This window comes from Mirounga angustirostris, unplaced genomic scaffold (assembly GCF_029215605.1).
Source record: "Mirounga angustirostris isolate CCGP_5_RB_7025 unplaced genomic scaffold, mMirAng1.0.hap1 SCAF_14, whole genome shotgun sequence".
In the NCBI taxonomy this organism is placed as follows: Eukaryota; Metazoa; Chordata; class Mammalia; order Carnivora; family Phocidae; genus Mirounga; species Mirounga angustirostris.
Window position 1 is genome coordinate 27,231,255 of NW_026991722.1, and position 15,458 is coordinate 27,246,712.

Below are 15,458 nucleotides of genomic sequence, written 5' to 3' on the forward strand. Positions count from 1 at the left end.
CAAGGAAGACTCAGCTAGGAGGAGGCCTCTGAGCCAAGACTTGAAGAATGAAGAGAATTTTGCAGCATGGAGAAGAGGAAAGATATAATAGGTGGGCATCCCCGTGGACTCTAAGAGCCAGGCCACGCTGGGGATGAGTGGGCCTGGACGTAGGGTGCCCATTTGGGAGTGGTGAGGGCACCTGTGGGAGAGGGGTTTAATATGTCACATGGGCTATGGTGCTTTTCCCTTTTCTGTCTGGTGTGGGGCTGGAGGTACAAGGTGCAATAAATAACCCCGACTCTCCTCCTCCTCTAGTTTGGGACCAACTGAGAAATAAGACACAGGAAATAGATGAACATTTAAAGGTCAACTTTATGGTAGATACAAACTAAACTGGAGGACACGGTACACATGTGCCATCCCTAGGGACTTCCTGATATGTCCCAGCCACTGCAGACATTCACCTGACAGCAGACAGACCTGGACAGACTCAGCCCTCCCCCATGAAGCAGGTTTGGTGCATGACGAGCAGCTCTGAATATACATCCCTTTTTTTTTTTTTTTAAAGATTTTATTTATTTATTTGACAGAGAGAGACACAGCGAGAGAGGGAACACAAGCAGGGGGAGTGGGAGAGGGAGAAGCAGGCTTCCCGCCGAGCAGGGAGCCCGATGCGGGGCTCGATCCCAGGACCCCGGGATCATGACCTGAGCCGAAGGCAGACGTCCAATGACTGAGCCACCCAGGCGCCCCAAGAATATACATCCCTGTAGTCAGGCAAGTCCTAAAGAGAATACTCTATTAGTTCACGAGGGCTGCCATAGTAAAGTATCACAGACAGGAGGACTTAACCAACAGAAAGTTATCTCCTCACAGTGCCAGAGGCCGGAAGCCCAAGATCAAGGTGTCAGCAAGGTTAGTTTCTTCTAAGGCCTCTTTGGTTTGCAGATGGTCTCCTTCCTACTGTGTCTTCACATAGCCCTTCCTCAGTCTGTGTGGTCTGTGTCCTGAGGACGAGGGCCATCGTGGACCGGGGCACACCCTAACAACTCCATTTTAACTTAATCCTCTCTTTAAGGGCCCCATCTCCAAATTCAGCCACATTCTGAGGTACTGGGGGTTAGGACTTCAACATGTGAACTCGGGAAGCTGGTCTTAGTATAGCATGCTCAGGTCCTTCCCTCAAACTTTCCAATCAGATGTCTTTCTTCCAGAGAGAGAGAGAGACCAGGGAGACTCCAGGAATGTGGCTCAGTGGAGTCAGCTCCACATGGAAACACGAGGAGTAGGGAATAGAGGTTCCATGTCACACCCCACACCCACTCTGTGGGTGCTCACATTACTATTGTTTTCTGGAATAAAGGACGATCCTCCACTTCTGTAGAAATCAAACTTGTTGCAGCACTTGCTCATCCATGAAACAAAGCAAAGAAGGAAAGGTAGGAGAGTTTCCAGGAATCACCTAATCCCCCTCCCTCCTTTACAGGTGAAGGAAGCCAGGTCCACAAGTTCAAGACACCAGCCTGGGGCCACTCGACTAATTAGCTGCCACCTGTCTTCCAGCCGTACCAAGCTCACTTGATGTTAAGGTCCCTGACATAAAACTCTCCTCCGTCTTTATGCCCTCTCCTGCGAAGTGCCCATGCTGAGGATCAGCACAGCTGTTTGAAAATGGAATTGAAGTAAAACATTCTGAGAGGGGCTAAGCGCTCGGAAGGGGCTGGAGCCGCTTGGCCTGGGCAGTGTGCTTGTTTATAGTTGCGTCCCCAGTGCCCAGCAGAGGGGCCGGGCCACGGTGGATACCCAATTCACCACCTGCAAGCATCATGGCTGAAGAGCCAGAAGACTGGATACAGTCATTTTTTCCAACTGGGTGAAGAGGGATTCTTCAAATGATAGAGCCGTGAGCATGGCATTGATCTGAGGCCCCTGCTGGGCTTGTTTGCTGGCACTTCTCCCCATTCTCCAGAGATCTTTCAACGTCATCTTAGGCACTTTCCTCTCCTTCGTCCTCGTATTAAATTGGTTTCCAAGTCTCCTCACAGCCCCTTCTTTTCCATCTCTGTTGCCACATCTTGGCCTAGGCCCTTATCACTTCATGCCAGTCTGGACTCCTGTGTTGGGCCCAGAGGCCTGGGAGGCAGCTAGGAGGCTATCTTGCAGATCAGGCTGCAGGGTGCCCTTGTTTTTATCTCCCCTCTCAGTCCATGGCCTGTGTCTTCCGTCTTATCGGCCCCCCTCATGTGGAGCCCCTGCCTGCTCCTTCTCCTCCTCTAGTGTGAGACCAACTGAGAAATAAGGCACAGCTTCCACCAGCTCCTAGCTCCTCACCCAGCCAGTCCCACTGCCCACCTGCTCCCCACCTTGCCCGTGCCTACCTCTCCCCCACCCCCTACTTCAGGTTTCAGTGAACTAGCTGCCCATAGAAAGATTCCAGCAAATCTATTCTCCCTGAAATAGAAGTGACCCATAATAAGGCTTAATGAGATCATCCCCTAAGGAATTTAATAAGGGACAATCGTTTCAGCCAGTCAAACGAGCCTGTCGGCTGTGTCTGAGGGAGTATTTGGGGGAGGCAAGATAGAGAGTTGATGCGCCGGCTCTGGGGCATGTTAGTGGTCTGGGGCCCCTGTGACAGGCGGCAGGAGTGTGGAGAGCAAGGGAACATGATGGATTGGCCTGGTGGGAGAACACAGAAGCACAACCTCACCTACTTCCGAGCTTTGTCAAGAGCTCATAGGAAACCTGATATCCTCCCTGACTCAGCTCCCCGTGAGTTCCCCAGGTCAGTTCTTGAGGCCGTCCGCCCAAGAACTTTAGGTGTCTGGAGATGAAGAGTTGTGAGAGGAGACCCTCTGCCCCTTCCTAAACTGACAGAGATGGGGGCGGGTGCCCAGGGTGGTGAAGCTTCCCTTACAGAGCAGGGCAACGAGGATGCTTGTTTTTCCTGCTTCTGAAAGATGATGGCTCCTGCAGCCAGGAGCGATGCCCGCAATGGCCAGTGTCCAACCTGGCAGCCAGATCACTGGGGACTCAGGGTGAGTCCTCAGCTGCCTGCGTTTTTCTCTGCTTGTGCATCAGAGGCCTCAACGGCACACTGCCTTGGCATCCACGGCCCCTTCCCTGCATCCGCTCAGCCACGAAGAAAATCATTCTCCCTCCCAATACCGAAGCACCCAGCATCTGCCCCGTATATCGAGTCTCCAAGGCAGGAGTTGGAGAGGCTGCTAGGTGTGACCAGCTGCTGCCCCAATTTGCGGACGGATAACCAGAGCCCAAGGAGGTTAAGGGATGTCTCCAATGCGCTGGTTCTCTATACCGCATAACCGATGACCACAATCTAGTGGATTAAAACAACACACACTTATTAGCTCAGCTTTCATGGAGCAGGATTCTGGGTTTGGCTTAGCTGGGTCCACCACTTCCCAGTTTTGCTATGCTGGAATCCGGGTATCAGTTGGGGCCCCTGTCTCATCAGAGTCTCCCGTGGGAAAAGATCTGTTTCGAGGCCCCCTCGGGCTGTTGCAGAATTCCCTCATGGGCAAAATTCATCTTCTCGTGGTTGCGGGACTGAGGTCCTCATTTCTTGCTGGTGGTCAGCTGGATGCTCTCCGTGACGAAAGGCTGCCCATAGTTCCCTGCCACATGGCCCTCTCCAGAGACCCACTTACAACATGGCCACTTCTTCAAAGCCAACATCTGAGAGCCTCTGACCTCAGGAAGGGCCTAGTCCCTCTTTAAAAAAAATAAATAAATAAAATTACTTGTTTATTTATTTTAGAGAGAGTGTGGGAGGAAGGGCAGAGGGAGAGAATCTCAAGCAGACTCCCCACCAAGCCCGGAGCCCAATCTGGGGCTTGATCTCATGACCCTGAGATTATGACCTAAGCCAAAATCAAGTCAGACATTTAACCAACTGAGCCACCCAGATGCCCTAACCTAGTCCTTCTTTTAAAGGCTTTTACCTGATTAACTCAGACTCACTCAGGATAATTTTCCCTTTGATTAAATAAAAAAATCAGTTGATTTGAGATTTTAATTATATCTTCAAAATCTCTTCACCTTTGCCATATTCTTTTTTTTTTTTTTAAAGATTTTATTTATTTATTTGAGACAGAGAGAATGAGAGAGAGAGAGCACATGAGAGGGGGGAGGGTCAGAGGGAGAAGCAGGCTCCCCGCCGAGCAGGGAGCCCGATGCGGGACTCGATCCAGGGACTCCAGGATCATGACCTGAGCCGAAGGCAGTCGCCTAACTAACTGAGCCACCCAGGCGCCCCACCTTTGCCATATTCTTTTACTTAGAAGCAAGTCACAGGTCCTGCCCACACTCAAAGGGAGGGGATTATACAGGGCACGCATAAAGTAGGAGACATGAATCTTAGGGCCACCCTATGGTCAGTCTACCATATCTAATGTCACATAGCTAGATAATAGGAGAGATAAGATATAGAACCTAGATTTCATATAGAAATAGGTTCTGGGGCTAGTTATGTGTCAGAATTCAGAATGTTCGATTTTAGAGAGACAATCAGGTGCTTACACCATAGACTCAACGACTCATGCAGTGGAGTCTGGGACAACACCCTGTGATCAAGCACTGTAGATTTCTGTAGTGGAATCCATGAGCACTCACACCAAGTGGTACACATGGACCAAAATTAGTGGCATCGTGGTTCAGACGAGGTTTTGCCGCCAAATGAATTCAGGTCAGATTAGTTTTGCCAAATCAATTATGAAAGACCTTTGGGCTTTTAGAGCTTGGGAAATTCCAGAAAGGGATTGTGGACATAGAATAACTAACACTCATCAGGTTCTTGCCCTATGCCAGTCTCGGGCTAAGTCTTGTGCAGTCTCACGATCCTGTGGGAGGAGAATATTTTTAAGATTTTTTTTTTTAATTTATTTATTTGAGAAAGAGAGAATGAGAGACAGAGAGCATGAGAGGGAGGAGGGTCAGAGGGAGAAGCAGACTCCCCGCTGAGCAGGGAGCCCGATGTGGGACTCGATCCAGGGACTCCAGGATCATGACCTGAGCCGAAGGCAGTCGCTTAACCAACTGAGCCACCCAGGCGCCCGGGAGGAGAATATTTTTGAGATACTAACCATTTTCCTCCCTTTCCTTCTTCTCATTCAGGCTGGCTTTGCCGTCGTTGATGTAGAGAGGGGAGGAGCCTGGGTAGGGAAGAGCCTGAAAATCTCTGTTGCTTATGTGTTCCCAAAGCTGCTCAAGCCCCAGATTGGGAAGGGAATGTGGGGCTCTGATAAAACACATCAGACAAGCAAAAAGCAAAACAAAACAAAACAAGCTGGAAATAGATCATCACTCTAGGCTAGGAAAGAGAAGGACTGCGGTTTCTGGAAGCACCACCTTCACTGGCAGCACCCCAAGGGTCAGGGCTGCATGCTGCATCTTGGAGAAGTTATTGTCTTGGGTGGTCTCCTGTGCGCTTCCCCTGGAACAGACGCTCTTTGCCTTGGGGCTGTCCTTACTACTTTCTTGTAATGTTGTGTAAGTGAGGCCTCTCTCTGTAACCAGAACAAGTCTGTTTTACCCCTGCCCATACAGGGCTGGTTGTTGTGAAGATACTGCTCAATAAATGCTCACTGACTGACTCTCCTCAGTGAGGACTTGAAAGGAGGTGGGTACGTGGGTACCCTAGGCCCCTCCCTGTGGAGGTTCCTATGTAGTTAACTTCTTCTAAACTGTTTAGTTTGGGAGACCCTCTGATCGACTTCATTATGGCCCATGTCAGTTTCCATGACATCATCCTCCACTCAAGGGAACAGAGCCTTGTGATAATCGGTGGAATCCCCAGGCCCAAAGTGGGAGAGTGGTTTGGGTGCTGGGCTATGTCTCCATTGGAGAGAATCCCACCATGGGGATTGACTCTGGTCCCGGAACCCTGGGAATAGCCTTTCAAGAATTGGGTTTGTCCTCTTTCTTCCCCTATGAAAGTGTTTTTTGTTTTTGTTTTTTTATAGTATTTTTCTTTTTTAAAGATTGATTGATTGATTGATTGATTGATTGATTTGACAGAGAGGCACAGCGAGAGAGAGAGAGCACAAGCAGGGGGAGTGGGAGAGGGAGAAGCAGGCTTCCCGCTGAGCAGGGAGCCCGATGCGGGGCTCAATCCCAGGACCCTGGGATCATGACCTGAGCCGAAGGCAGCCGCTTAACGACTGAGCCACCCAGGCGCCCTACGAAAGTGTTTTTTAACTGTGACTGCCCTCTGGTGGCTAAAATTATACATGTAAATGCCCCATGTCTTCAAACAATTGAGACCAGTGATTGGATGGCACAGAAATGAGAGAGTCTGAAGGGCCAAGTTACTGAGTTTGTTTGGAATTTGGGTGGGAGGGTGGGAAGTAACTCCCCTTCCTGCATTTGTTGGCACAAAAGCCAGATTTCAGACACTGAATTGGATCTGGATCATTTTGGCTACAAGCTTCCTGAGGACTGGAACCAACTTCTGTTTTGGCTCAGTGTTCTGAATGCCTAGCAGAGTGTCTGGCACACAGTAAGGGCTCAGAAATACTCACTGAGGGGCACCTGGGTGGCTCAGTCGGTTAGGTGACTGCCTTCAGCTCAGGTCATGATCCTGGAGTCCCGGGATCGAGTCCCGCATCGGGCTCCCGGCTCGGCAGGGAGCCTGCTTCTGCCTCTGACCCTCCCCCCTCTCATGTGCTCTCTCTCATTCTCTCTCAAATAAATAAATAAAATCTTTAAAAAAAAAAAAAAAGAAAGAAATACTCACTGAATGAAGGGATCAGCTGCAGACGTGGCTCAAAGAGAGCAAACACAACCTCATTCATTTTTATCTTATTTTGATGCCTCTTCAATAGATGCCTCATAAATGCTGAAAAGACCTTTGAGAAAACTCACCATCTATTATTTACTTATTTATTTTAATTTTACCTCTAAATTAAAAAAAATTTTTTAAGTAGGCTCCATGCCCAGCGCGGGGTTTGGACTCACAACCCTGAGGTCAAGAGTCGGACACTCGACTGACTGAGCCACCCAGGCGCCCCTATTTATTTATTTTTTAAAAACTTAATAAAATCAGAATAGGGGGACTTCTTTGATATGATAAATAAATAAGTTGGAACTGAGGCTTAAAGTTTTAGTGGAAGAATTTCTATTCAACTCAGGAACACAATAAGGCCATTCCTTTTGGTAGATTTTATGTTCCACAGCTGGCCTCAAGGATATCTTCTATCCCACGTGCTTTTCTTAGAATGTAATACTGACAATCCAACCACTGGGTGGGGAGTCTGTGTTTCTCCCTTGCCCTTGGTCTTTTGCAAATCTGCTTGGATAGATATAGTACGGTGAAGTGATGCTTTGTGATTTTTAAGGTTAGATCATAACAATGCAATACACTTCTGCCTTGCTCTGTTGAGATGTTCACTCTTAAGAGCCAGCTACCAGGTTGGGAAGGAGCCCAAACTAGCCATCATGGAGAGATCACTTAGAGAGGTCATGTGTAAATGTGTCGGCCAGAGCCCGACTGAGACCAGCAAAACTCTCAGCCATGTTGATTGAAGACATCAATGATCTCACCCCGCAGCTAGTGAATCATCCCTAGCCTTTAAATCTTCCCAACTTGGGACACCAGATAGTAAGGAGCAAGGGTAAGTCATGCCCACTGTGCCCTGTCCAGATTCCCCATCTACAGAATCCATGGTTGTTTTATGTCAGGGTGGGGGTAGTTTGTTACATAGCAATAATGACTAAAACACTAACTGTTACCACCATCACCACTTTGGTATTAATATGAGAGTACCTCCTAGAAAAAAAAGAGAAGAATCAAAGTTGATAAGGAGGAAGTTAATTTATCATTATTTGCTGTGAAATAATTACATAACTGGAAACCAAGAAAACCAACTGAAAAAGTATTAGAACGATAAGATAATTCAGTAAGGGGCTGGGTTCAAAACGAAATTTATTTCCATGTTTTACTTGCATTAATGACCAATGAAAGTTATAACTCCCATTGTCAAGATTTCCGTAACATTAGAATCAATTCTCTTTTAGAAAGACCATCAGGGGAGAATACACACTGGTGGCCAGTTTAGCAAATAAAAATACAAGATGCCCAGTTAAGTTAAAATTTCAGATAAATACCAAAGAAAGCCCCTGCCATACCTGGCTTCACACATTTTTTCTGAGAAGTCCATTTTATTCCAAACAGATATTGTTGCTCAGAGAGCAAGTTTAGACACCTTCCCTCTGGAATTTCTTCCTTGGGCAATGACTTTATTAGATGCACCAAGGGCTTAGAGCTTTTCCCACATTTGCATCTACCTGGTGTTGAACCGAATGAGTGTGTTGGTACTTCTGTCCCATGTGAATAAATAAAAGGAGAGAAGAAAGATGAATCACGATGTTTGCATTTTTAAAAAAAAATTAGGGGCACCTAGGTGGCTTAGTCGTTAAGCGTCTGCCTTCGGCTCAGGTCATGATCCCAGAGTCCTGGGGTCAAGCCCCGCATCAGGCTCCCTGCTCCGTGGGAAGCCTGCTTCTCCCTCTCCTGCTCCCCCTGCTTGTGTTCCCTCTCTCGCTATGTTTCCCTGTGTCAAATAAATAAAACATTTTTTTAAATTATTTTTTTATTTTTTTAAGTAAGCTGTACACCCAAGATGGGGCTTGAGCTCACAACCCCACGATCAAGAGTTGCATTGCTCTACGATGCTCTAGGCCAGGCGCCCCCACAATGTTTGTACTTTGTATGTCCACAGTGTTGCAGAGGTCTGTAAGCCAGTTATAAACATAAATCTGATGATACCTGGTTTGTGAGATATTTGCTTCCTATAAAAGGTTGTGAACTCAAGTATAAATTTCAGACCAGATGGGGTGGTATAGAGAAATCTACATTAAAGTGTAAAAGTGGGCCTAGGTGGGTGGATTAATCCTTTTGCGGAGAACAACTGGAAAGCCGAGAAAAATGGAAAAGGAAAATTCTGTTTGAAGGCATCAGAGAGCTGCCCAGGCAGCCAGCACTCAAGGAGCCAAGATTCCAGAGAGAAGGGAAATTCTAAGAACTGAGTGTTTTAGGGGCCAAGAGCAGGCCCCCCACCAAGATGGGCCATTTTGACATGAAAATTATTGAGTTAAAAAACAATCAAAATCCAGCAAATTCAGGGAAAGCTCTTTACCTCCCCCACAACTGCCTAAAAGAATTCATAGAGGACCTGCTCCAGGAAAAGAGCTGTCACCATAACTATATTATGATATGAACTAGTTATGGTGGACAGGGAGGAACGTAGCAAGGCCTGTTTGATCAAACTCCTCTCCATGTGCCATTATTGTTTTCTAGTGGTCCAGCAAACATTTATTTACCAAACATGTACTTTTTTTCATCATCCTGTAAATTGTATTCCTTCCCTTTGAAGTCCCAGACCCTTACCCCTTTTCCTTGGTTCAAACTGACATATATACCCCATTTTTCCTGTCTTTGGAATTTCCATGTCTGTGTGGGTTCCACGTATGCAGGAAAATTTTACTTTCTCCCGTTAATCTGTCTCATATCAATTTGATTCTTAGTTTGGCTGATTCTTCCTTCCCCAAAGGGGACAGGAAATTCTTGCTACCTGACCCCTTTGAGAAATGTGCTGAATCATTAATGGCATGGAACAGAAATGCCGAAAAGCTGGGCAGTAATACAACAGAAGTGTCTCACAAGGTTCTCTTTTTTGCCGCATCTACTGTGAGAGTGAGGACTGTTCTCTGCAGACTGTTGACATTCCAGAATATGTTGACATCACTCTGAAGGGATGCACTGTTATTGTGAAGGGCCCCAGAGCAACCCTGTGGAGGACTTCCAAACGCATCAATGTAGATCTCAGTCTCCTTGGAAGGAAAAAGAAGAGGCTCCGAGTTGACAAATGGCAGAGAAATAGCAAGGAACTGGCTACCATTCACACTATGTGTAGTCACGTACAGAACATGATCAAGGGTGTTACACTGGGCTTCTGTTATAAGATGTGGTCTGCGTATGCTCACTTCTCATCAATGTTGTTATTCAGGAGAATGGTTCTCTTATTGAAATCCAAAAATTTCTTGGGTGAAAAATACACATGGGGTTCAGATGAGGCCTAGCATCGCTTGCTCAATATCTTGAGCCCAGAAAGGGGAGTTAATTCTTGAAAGGAAATGACATTGAACTTGTACCAAATTCAGCTGCTTTGATTCAGTAAGCCACAACAGTAAAAAACAAGGATACCAGAAAATGTTTGGATGGGATCTATGTTTCTGAGAAAGGAACACAGTTCAGCAGGCTGATGAACAAGAGCTAAGTTGCCCAGCTACAGAAACAGCAAGATGCCAGATGATTCCTCTGACTTATTTGTGATATTTTAAAGATACAATAAAAGCTGTGTCTTGATTTGGGGTGGGGGGGAGGGGGAGGAAATGCTTAACAGCAGCAGATTAACAAGAAGATTAGTAATCTGGAAGATAGGTTGGTACAAATATCCAGACTCAAGAGAGAAAAAAGACAGAAAAAATTGAAAGAAAAAAAGGATGGAAAATACAGAAAAGAGTGTAAGAAGCATATGAGATACAGTGAGAAAGGCTAATGTGTGGGTAATTGGGAATACCAGAAAGGAAAGAGAATAAAGCAGAAGCAGTATTTGAAGACATAGTGGCTGAATTTTCTTAAATAGATGAAAACTATCAAGCCACTAATACAAGAAGTTCTATGAAACTTAAGAGAAGTTTAAAGAAAAACACACCTAGAATATCATGGGGTTGCTGAAAACCAAAGAGAAAATCTTAAAAGCAGCCACTGAAAACATACACATTACTTTCAAATGAACAATGTTCAGATGAACAGGTGACTTCTGGGCAGAAATGATGTATGGATAGACTCTTGAGGTGGCCCCTATGATTCTTGCCTCCTGGTGTTCGTGACCTGTGTGATCCACTCTTGAGGACAGACAGGGCCTGTGGCTTCCTTATAATCAAGGGAATAAGGCAAAGGTGATGAGAAGTACATGATTATGTGAATACCTGAATGATGAGATTACACGATTATGCTATATAAGATCATGGTAGGGCGCCTGGGTCGCTCAGTCGGTTGAGCGTCCAGCTGTTGATTTCGGCTCAGGTCATGATCTTGTGTGGTGGGACTGAGCCCTGCGTTGGGCTCCTTGCTTGGTAGGGAGTCTGCTTGAGATTCTCTCTCCCTCTGCCCCTTCCTGTGTGCACACAGGTGCACACGCTTTCCCTCTCTCTCTCTCATATTAACAAATAAATCGTATTTATTTACTTATTTTTAAAGATTTTTTTTTATTTATTTGACAGAGAAAGACACAGTGAGAGAGGGAACACAAGCAGAGGGAGAGGGAGAGGGAGAAGCAGGCTTTCCGCCGAGCAGGGAGCCCGATGCGGGGCTCGATCCCAAGGACCCTGGGATCATGACCTGAGCCGAAGGCAGATGCTTAACGACTGAGCCACCCAGGCGCCCCTAGTTTCTTTTTTAAAAAACATTTATTTATTTTAGAGAGGGAGTGAGAGAGAAGGGGGGAGGGAAAGTGGGAGAGGGAGAGAGAATCCAAGCAAACTTCGTGCTGAGTATGGAGCCTGACACGGGGCTTGATCTCACGACCCTGAGATCATGAGCTAAGTGGAAACCAAGTGTGGAACGCTTAACAGGCTGTGCCACCCAGGCAGCCCCAAAATGGTATTAATTTCTGACTTCATATTAGGTTTTAGTTACTGTATATTTTCTCAATCACTGATACTAATTTTACAATGTTAATGTAAGGCTGTGTAAGGAAAATCGAAGCTCACTTCAGTTTAGGTAAAAGCAGGTGACACAGAGCAAAGATCCTTGGGCTGGGAAAGAAGCGATCTGGGTTCTAATCCCAACTTGGTCAGTGACTGGGTGTGACATCTGGGCAGTTATTTTATTTCTTTGGGCCTCAGTTTCCTGGTCTATAAGACTAAAATTTGGACTGGACAATTCATTCCAGTCTGATATTCTGTGAATTTATAGACTGCCTCTCTGAGACTGAGGGGAAATTCGTATTATCTCTGAGGCCCCACAACCTAACACACAGTATTTAATAAAGCTTGTTGCTAAATAAGTGAATGAATGGAATAAGTGATAAGGGAGGGAGGGCAGCTATTATATCCTTTGGACACCTGAGAGTTTACATGACGTCCTTAAGGTCACATTGCTAGGACGCGTAAGAACAAGTTTTCGTGCTTAGCGTCTGAACATGCTGTAGAAAATCTGGATCCTGAAAAGGCAGAGAGAGCAATTCTTTTTCCCAACACGGCGGAGGCAGGCTGTCAGCCCAAGACCACTGCTGCAGAATTTAAAGAAAACTGTAAATGTGAGAGCTGGGTGCTGTGAGATAAACCTAAAAATATATTATCTGTACAACGTGAGAGGAAGCTAAGGTCAGAAGGACATGCGTGCATCATGGTACTAAATATAGCTGGCAGAGTGGCCTCTTTGGGTGGTGTCTCATCAAAGCCAGGACATGTAGGCACAGGGTCCTACCCAGGCTGTGGTGCGCCATCTGTCACGTGCTCCCGTGATCAATCACAAGAAAAAGATCCCCTGGCAACCAGACAGGCTCCAAGGACATCCACACACGCAATCCTCAGTCCACTCCTAAAATAGCTTCAGACACATTTTGATGAGGAACATCTTTTCATTCATGCTACACTTCTTACCCGTATCGAGCTTCACAAGCCTCCCAAGCAGCAGAAGCTGTAATAGCTAATCCCACTCTGCTGGAAACTCGAGCCCCTACCTAGGTCACAACTTCTTAATTTAGTATAGGCAAAGGCAAATCTCTTGGGAATACTGCCCTTCCCACAGGGCAGAACATGGGGCAAAGCACAGTGACTCTTCAGGGCTTGGACCTCAATATGCATAGTCCCTAGGTTTGTGCCATCCTGGCTGGACTAGCTCATTTGGAGGGGAAAAGTTTCATAGACCTAGAAATGGGGGTGTAATGAAATAGTAAAAGCAAAATGGTCAAAACCAGGTATCAAAAGCTGGCTTCAGACAGAGACAACAACACACAATGTATGGCCCTGGATTGGAAAAACAATTGTTAGGAAGCCTGTTTTTTTGTTTTTTTAATAAACCTTTTATCTGGGTGCCTGGGTGGCTCAGTCGTTAAGCGTCTGCCTTCGGCTCAGGTCATGGTCCCAGGGTCCTGGGATCGAGCCCGGCATCGGGCTCCCCGCTCCGTGGGAAGCCTGCTTCTCCCTCTCCCACTCCCCCTGCTTGTGTTCCCTCTCTCGCTGTGCCTCTCTCTGTCAAATAAATAAAATCTTTAAAAAAATTAAAAAATAAAAATAAACCTTTTATCCACCTGAGCATCCTACATTTTTTTAAAAGATTTTATTTAGTTATTTATTTGACAGAGAGAGACACAGCGAGAGAGGGAACACAAGCAGGGGGAGTGGGAGAGGGAGAAGCAGGCTTCCCGCGGAGCGGGGAGCCCGATGCCGGGCTCGATCCCAGGACCCTGGGACCATGACCTGAGCCGAAGGCAGACGCTTAACGACTGAGCCACCCAGGTGCCCCTAAAGATTTTATTTTTAAATAATCTCTATACCCAATGTGGGGCTTGAACTTAAACCCCAAGATCAAGAGTCACATACTCCATGAACTGAGCCAGCCACATGCCCCTGAGCATCCCACATTTTTAAAAATTGAAGCATAGGGCGCCTGGGTGGCTCAGATGGTTGAGCGTCTGCCTTCGGCCCAGGTCATGATCCCAGGGTCCTGGGATCGAGTCCCGCATCAGGCTCCCTGCTGGGTGGGGAGCCTGCTTCTCCCTCTGCCTCTGCCTCTCTCTCTCTCTCTGACTCTAATGAATAAATAAATAAAACATTAAAAAAAATAAAAATTGAAGCATAATTAACATATAGTGTTCTATTAATTTCAGGTGTACAATCATTATGTAATGATTCAACAATTCTATACGTTACTCAGTACTCACCACGGTAAGTGCAGTCAGTCATCATTTGTCACCAAACAACATTTTTACAATCTTATTGACTATATTCCCTCCGCTGCACTTTTCACCTCTGTGACTTATTGATTCTGTAACTGGAAGTTTGTATCTCTTACTCTCCTTTATCTATTTCACCCATCCCCCCACCCATGAAGCACATTATTCAGACAATTAGAGAAATTTGAGTAGGGACTATATATCAGATAGTAATATTTTATCAATGTTAAATTTCCTGAATTTGACCATTTTACTACGATTATTTAAGAATGTCTCTGTACTTATGAGATCAATGCAGAAGTATTTTGGGGTAAAGCAGTGGTTCTCTATAGATAGACATGCAGTCCAGGGGCCAGAATTAGAGACAAAAAAAAGAGGCTCCTTCTCATATGCTGCTCTCCAAACCCTTCCATATGGGCATATTTGATCTTTCCATAAAATATGCAGGTTAGAGACCTAGAAATGGAATTAGAACAAAAGGTTTAATTCTGGGCTGCTTTGGATATTTGCTTGCCCACACCTCACATCCCCTTCCAGGGATGGATGCTCACGTCACTAACTTCATCTGCAAATAGAAACAGCTTTACTTTTTTAATCTGCATACCTTCCCTTCAACAGCTTTATTTACCATACAATTCACACATTGCAAGTATGTAATTTGGGGCGCCAGGATGGCTCAGTTGGTTAAGTGTCCTACTCTTGAATATCAGCTCAGGTCTTGATCTCAGGGTCATGAGTTCAAGCCCCGCACTGAACGCCCCCACACTAGGCGTGGAGCCCACTTAAAAAAAAAAAAAGTATATAATTTAATGGTTTTCGATATATTCACAGACACATGCAACATGACCTCAAGAGGAACTCTGTACCCTTTAGCTATCACCCCATATCTCTCATCCTCTCAACCCTAAGCAGCATCAATTTGCTTTCTGTCTCTGTTTCTGGACATTTCATGTGAATCGAATCTCATAACATATGGTCTTTATGACTGGCTTCTTTCACTTAGCATAATGATCTCAGGGTTCATCCATGGTGTAGCATATATCAGTAGTTCATTCCTTTTTATGGATGAATAATACTCCATTGCAGGGATATACCCTATTTTGTCTGTCCACTCATCAGATGGTGGGCATCTGGGTTCTTAGGAATAATCCTAATGTAAACATTCACATACAAGTTTTTGTGTGGACCTGTGTTTTCATTTCTCTTGGGTATATACCTAGGAGTTGAACTGCTGGGTCATATAGTAACTTTATATTTAATTATTTGAGACCTTGCCAAACTGGTTTTCGAAACAACTGTACCATTTTATTCCTACCGTTAGTGTATGAGGATTCCAATTTGTCCACATCCTCACCAACACTTGTTACTATGTCTTTTCTGTTCTAGCCATCTTAGTATAAGGTAGCACCTCATGGTGCTTTTGATTTTCATTTCCCTGATAACTGGTGATGTCAAGCATCTTTTCATGTTCTTATGTGGGCATTGTACATC

At 45.7% G+C, this 15,458-nt stretch overlaps 1 protein-coding gene across 2 annotated transcripts in view; it reads right to left on the bottom strand.

The window, feature by feature from the left end:
* Positions 1-3,698: 3,698 nt before the first annotated feature.
* Positions 3,699-15,458, bottom strand: part of HAUS1 (HAUS augmin like complex subunit 1) — a 31,158-nt gene continuing 19,398 nt past the window's right edge. Inside the window, exon 10 of one of the 2 annotated variants that reach the window (XM_064577655.1) lies at positions 3,699-3,717. The gene's annotated coding sequence lies outside the window, so the exon portion shown is untranslated. Of the gene's footprint in view, positions 3,718-7,919; positions 9,835-15,458 lie in introns of those variants that run through there. The other variant, XM_045886784.3, reaches the window with a different exon arrangement.